The sequence below is a fragment of the Penaeus vannamei genome, chromosome 21, assembly GCF_042767895.1.
Source record: "Penaeus vannamei isolate JL-2024 chromosome 21, ASM4276789v1, whole genome shotgun sequence".
NCBI classification, from domain to species: Eukaryota; Metazoa; Arthropoda; class Malacostraca; order Decapoda; family Penaeidae; genus Penaeus; species Penaeus vannamei.
In genome coordinates, this window is record NC_091569.1 from 7,702,654 (window position 1) to 7,710,153 (window position 7,500).

The window sequence follows — 7,500 nt, forward strand, 5'->3', positions numbered from 1 at the left end:
CAGTTTATCATATCAAACATAATGTTAAAATAAGACAGACGAACCTGCTGCATATGCCTATGAAAAAGTAAATCATATGAGTAATTAAATAAATGAATATATATATATATATATATATATATATATATATATATATATATATATATATATACACACACACACACACACACACACACACACACACACACACACACACACACACACACACACATATATATATATATATATATATATATATATATATATATATATATATGAATATATGTATATATATATATGAATCTGAGTGTGTATATATATACATATATACATATATAGATATACATATATATGTATACACATGGGCACACACACACACACACACACACACACACACACACACACACACACACACACACACATATATATATATATATATATATATATATAAACACACACATATTTGTATATATATGTGTGTGTGTGTGTGTGTGTGTGTGTGTGTGTGTGTGTGTGTGTGTGTGTGTGTGTGTTACAGAGACCCACGCACAGTGACCCCCACTCACTCTGTCTCTCCTCTGGCTATAAAACCAATTTACGATGCAGAATAAACCTTGAAGTCGCTCCGTGTTGACACACACGCACATGATAATGTTGATAATGATGATGATGATTAAAATGATGATGATGGTATGATGATTAAAATGATGATGATGGTATGATGATGATGATTAAAATGATGATGATGATGATTAAAATGATGATGATGGTATGATAATGATGATTAAAATGATGATGATGGTATGATGATAATGTTGATAATGATGATGATGATTAAAATGATGATGATGATTAAAATGATGATGATGGTATGATGATGATTAAAATGATGATGATGGTATGATGATGATAATGATTACGTTGATTAGAATAATAATGATATTGATAATATTAATCATGATGATATTGATAATAATAAAAAAATAATGATAATAATAGTCATAGTGATAATAATAATGACAATATATTTATGATGGTGGTAATGATGATAATGAAAATTATAATGCTAAGGGTAATGATAACTTTACATTATAACTATTATCATTATAATCGTCAGCTTTATTATTATTATTATTAGTATCATTATTACCAACATTGTCATTACTTTTATTACTGTTAACATTATTATTATCGTTATTATCTTCATCATTAATATTATTGCTATTATTACTATCATTATCCTTTTTATTCTTTCTACTCTAATTTCATTACGATCATTGTTATCACTATCATCTTCATTATCATTATTTTCATTACCACCATAATTATCATTTTATCATTATCATCAATTTTTCATCAGTATGATTATCTTAATTATTACTATCAACATTATCATTCTCATCATTCTCATTATCATTACTGCTATTATCATCATAATTTTATCATAATTATTTTTTCTATCATTATCATTATTACAGGTCACACGATGGCACTCGATCCACACACGGAGGCAACACGGAGACAGGAATCTTTATAATAGTTTATACCTGCATGTCTCTGCATGTCGTAAAAGGCTACAACGAGAGCCCCCACCCACACTGCGCCAGCGTGGTAGGGTATGGCCCACCCTCTCCCCATCGTGATACACATTTCAAGCAACATTAACCGTCCCTGTTGGCTTAGTAAAGTTCCAAAACAAAACGGGGAAGGCTTGTGTCCAACAATTGAACAGAGGCTGCGAGAAATGGAAATAGGAAATACGGACAGTGCTCACGTTGGCTTCACGACGTCGCGTTGAGAGTACGATGGGTTCGAACTGGGTCTCGAAGGGTGTCACGTGATCTCCCGATCGTATAAAACCTTCGGCCGACCGTGGGAAATTCAGTTGCTGATCGGAGACTGTTGGGAGCAGAAACCGCAGTACATTACAACTTCTTTCCAACTTTAATTCAACTTTAATCCAACTTTAACATGTTCCTCAGTGCAGGGGGAGGCAGGGGGAAGAAGCTGGCTGGTAAATACAGAACTCGGAAGAGGAAAGCAGAGGAAACAGAGGATTTAGAGGTCCAATAAGACAAAACCTGCATTTCCCTCTCGAATACAATTCCATTAACAGGTCTTGGTGGGACGTAGCGAAGGGTGTAACAAGCGATAAGTCTGGACCGCACTGCCTTATGGTCTTTCCGCACAACAGCCCTTGTTCCCGCAGTCACAACAAGGGCTTACTCGGTCCTGCTTGGGTGAGGAGGCCGTGTACCAGGACATCCATCTGGTACTTCCACATACCCTTCTCCTTGCCACGCCTTTGCGACCTATCAATAGTGTCATTGTCACAATTACTCACCAGCAAAGGAGGAAACGCAATATCTAAATTCTGTTATTGGACATATGCCTTCCCCTGTGGCTAGAGAGATGGGAAAAGAATACTTCCAGCGTATGTCACTGCATGTCGTAAAAGGGGACTATAAGGACCCCTACAAACCCGCACTAAACCAGCGTGTTAGGGTACGATCCTTTTCTTCCTTATGATGCAAACCATACTTCAAAGTGGTGGCGCAGATTGAGGAAGGCCTATGTCCAGCTAAGGGATTTTAAGAAGGCTGAAAGATAGTTGATAGATAGTTAGTAGCGAAGACTGAATAAAGCAATTTTCCATGATTACAGATAAAAAAAGAAAGCGTGTATATACATACATGTATATCATACACACACACACACACACATATATGTGTGTGTGTGTACATATACACAAAAAGACCAAAACGGAAGAAATTATCTTTTTGAATGTTTATTGCAACCTAATACCAGGCCATAAATTTGACAGCCCTTTCCCAGTGTCCCGTCTGCATAAAATGTACTGCAGTCATCGCAAAACCGAGCCCGCATTGCTGTTAATATTATCCAGAGAATTTATTTTAAAGATGATAAAAAACAACAGCAACAATGGTAATAATAATAATGATAATAATGATAATGATGATCATAGTGTTATTGATAATGATTAATAGTGCAAATGATAATGATAATTATTCTAGTAACAATAGTAATGATAGTAATGATAATAATAAGGATAATAAAAATAATAAGAGTGATGATAATACGGCCATGGAGAGATCGGGAGAAAGATAGATATAATAGCAGACGATAGACAGATAGAATAGTAATAGTAGTGATGATAATATTGATAATGATGAGAATTATCATATCCATAATGATAATGATAATAATGATAATTATAATCATAAGAAACGTGACAATAATGGTAATGATAATATTAATGATAATAGGAAAGATGATGACGATGTTAATAACAATTATAATATTAATGATGTTAATAACAATAATGATATGATGATAATAATAACAACAGCGATAATGATAAGAATAATGACAATAATTCAGTTTAACTCCATTTGTTACAGTGGTTATTCTTGGTGCGACAGGGTCTGTTTGTTTTGCTTCTAAATTAGCCTCTGTGTGCAAGGAATGGCGGTGCCGGATTCGATCGCGGGTCAGCAAGATTGCAAGACGAGAACACCTGCCATTACACCTCACAACAACAACAACAACAATGACAATAATAATGATTGATGATGATGATTATGATTATGATTTTGATTATGATGATGATTATGATTATGATTTTGATTATGATGATGATGATGATGATTATGATTTTGATTATGATGATGATGATTATGATTATGATTTTGATTATGATGATGATGATTATGATTATGATTTTGATTATGATGGTTAATAGCAATAATAATAAGAGTGATGATAATAATAATAATGATGATGATTAGAATGATAAAACATAAGACTATGATAAGGATAATTATAGTAATAATATTGAAAATTATGAAAAAATACAACAATTAATAAAGAAATAATATTAACAATACCATTAATGATATAATAATAACAATAACAATGATAATGATGATAATGGTAATAAGGCCAATAATGATACAGATAATTATGATAATAATGATAAGATAATAATAGTAATAATAGTAACGATGATTGTAATATCAATTATAAAACAACAACAGCAACAATGATAGAAATAATGATAATGATAATAATAACAAAAATAATGATTATGATAATAATTATAATGACAATGGTAATGATATTGATGGTAATAATAGTGATGAGGATAGTAACAATAATATTAATAATAATAATAACAATAATAATAATGGCAATATTGATAATAACAGTAATGATGGTTATGATGATAATAGTAGTAATAATGATAATGGTAGTAATAATGATAGTAACAACACTAATAATAAAAACAATAATAATAATGATAGTAATAATAGTAATGATGATGATGATAATAGTAGTAATAATAATAGTGATAATAATGATAATAATGATAATGATAATAATACTGCTACTACTACTACTATCAATAATTAATGATAATAATGATAATAATAATAATAATAATAATAATAATAATAATAACAATAATAATAATAATAATAATAATAATAATAATAATAATAATAATAATAATAATAATAATAATAATAATAATAATAACAACAACAACAGCAGTGAATGTTAAATAGATCCTGTTGATATCATATAACAACACAATATTATGTTAAAATGATTTAAGTCATTTAGGTCCTACACTCACAGCGATTTAAATTTTATACGAATTACAAAATCAAAATATAAAGTTGCAATTTCTAGATAGGAAAATCAAGCCTGAACTGGGATATGAAATATGAAAGTAAGACGAAATTGCTTTTACATTAAAGATATTTCTTGAATCTCTTGAAAAGCAGACATAGAGCCTACATACAACCTCAGCTAGGATATTGTGACAGACTAATAGCTTGTTCGCCGTTAAAATATTTTTGCCAATTTTAGTATTGATTAGTCCAATAAGCGTTTGTTTTTTGGCTTAAGATCTTATTTTACTAACATTTTATATACACATCAATTAACAGACGGCTTTGAAAATCAAAATTCCCGCGTCTTATATTTAGTATCGTTTGACTTGTTTAAAATCCTGAAAGCGGGGGGTACGTGGTTACATTTTTTTTTCTTTTTTTTGCCTCGATAGGAGACTGGAACTTTCATCGTGGACATAAAGTCATTCAACTTTAGATACGGTATCATATATGTCCAGATTTTCCTGCGATTTTCGTAAGTATGTCCAGCAACATTAGGAAAAAAAAACAAAAAAAAATAACGATTTCTCCTTCCCCTTCTCTTGAACATATTACAAACACATTCATAAATTTGTTTAGAATTAAACTCCATTAAGGAACTAGTTTCCCATGTAGCTGTAATATATTTTCTTTCCCTCTGGATTTCTCCACTATACTTATCTTTTCTGTCTTTGTCCGTAAATGATTTTCCCTTTTTTTTCTCTTCTGCGTAACCCGTATTTAAGGTCATATCAAATCCACTGATCGTATTAGTTTTCATTGTTTACATCATCGTATATTCGCAAGTGTAAAAGATAGATTATTTCCCTCATTAAAACTGGCGCACAGTTGGTTGCACGTTATTGCAAAGTATCATTTAGAATACTGACTTGAATAAAAACATCATCAGCGTATGAAATATCATGAAAAATGTGACCCAGATTACAGCAGATTACAAAAATGTTTCAGTATATTGAGAGCTTCCAGTGGTGGAGGTACTATATTATTCTTTTGGTCTTTTTTCCCTTTCCTTTTCTTTCTTTTCTCTCCTTTCCCTCCCCTCTCCTTCTTTCTCCTTTTCTCTTCCTACTTACATTTTTATTCCCTCTCTCCCCTCTCCTTTTCTCTCCTTTCCTTCCCCTCTCTCCTTCTTTCTCCTTTTCTCTTCTTACTTACATTTTTATTCCCTCTCTCCCCTCTCCTTTTCTCTCCTTTCCTTCCCCTCTCTCTTTCTCTCTCATTTTCTCTTCCTACTTACATCTTCTATTCCCTCTCTCCCCTCTCCTTTTCTCTCCTTTCCTTCCTCTCTCCTTCTCTCTCCTTTTCTCTTCCTACTTACATTTTCTCTTCCCTCTCTCCCCTCCTTCCTTCCTTCCTTCCATCCCCCTCGTTCTTATCCTCCTCATCTTTATTATTGCCTATTGTGTCTCGGGTCAATATTGATTTATTTTCTTTGTCTTCTGTTCGTAACAAATAATCAATAAAAAATTACAGATTGGTGAAAGAAAGAGAAAGAGAAAAAGTGAGAGGAGAGGGAGAGAGAGAGCGAGAGAGAACGAGAGAGAGCGAGAGAGAGAGAGAGAGAGAGAGAGAGAGAGAGAGAGAGAGAGAGAGAGAGAGAGAGAGAAGGAGAAAACATCGAAAGAAAACATTTTAGCCAAGGAAATCACGAAGGAATTGTCACTCAACGAGCAGGTCGACAAACATTAAAGGCCTTGGCGGTGAGGAATGCCTAAGGCTTACCTTCCCCCATCCCTCCCCCTCCCTTTCCCCCTCCTCCTCTTCCCTCCCCCCTCCTTCTCGCCCTCCCCCCTACCTCCCTCCCCCTCTCCCCTCCTCCTCGCTCCCCTTCCCTCCCCCTCCCTTCCCCCCCTCCTCCTTCTCGCTCCCCTCTCCCTTTCCCCCCTCCTTCCCCCTCCCCCTCCTCCTCGCTCCCCCTCCCTTCCCCTTCCCTTCCCCCTCCCTTCCCCCCTCCTCCTCCTTCTCGCTCCCCCCCCTCCCCCTCCCCCCTCCCCCTTCCCCCTCCTCCCCTCGCCCTCCCCCCTCCCTCCCCCACCCCACTGCTAGCCTTGGTGACGACGCGACGGCGAGTGGGAAGTGGGGACGGCACGTGCTTCTGCCCGATCCGGTGACGTTGGGGGATTCTGATATGCATATATGTGTGTGTGTGCGTGTGTGTGTGTATGTGTGTGCGTGTGTGTGTGTGTGTGTGTGTGTGTGTGTGTGTGTGTGTGTGTGTGTGTGTGTGTGTGTGTGTGTGTGTGTGTGAATAGATATTTATTGTATGTGTATATAATATATATATATGTCTATATACATATATATGTGTGTGTGTTTGTATATATATATATATATATATATATATATATATATATATATATATATATATATATATATATACATATACATATATATATATATATATATATATATATATATATATATATATATATATATATATATATATATATATATATATATATATGTGTGTGTGTGTGTGTGTGTGTGTGTGTGTGTGTAAAGAGAAAGAAAGATAGGTAGATAGAGATATCATTACATACATGTGTTCACACTCACACAGACACATTTACGTCCTTCGATACTGAAATATTGAAACCTTGACCACCGAGACGTCCGCGCCGCCCACACGGTCACGCAGACGCCCCTCGCCTTCACCTCGCCCGCACGTGACGACCTCGACGTGAAAAATAGGCCTCCACACACCTTGTCATCCCCCCCCCCCCACCGGACGCCAATCGAAAGGGAAGTGGTCTTTTCGCATGGTTCGCTTCTCTTTTTCCTTCTCCTTCTCCTCTGTTTCCTTTTATTGTTTTGGGGGGGT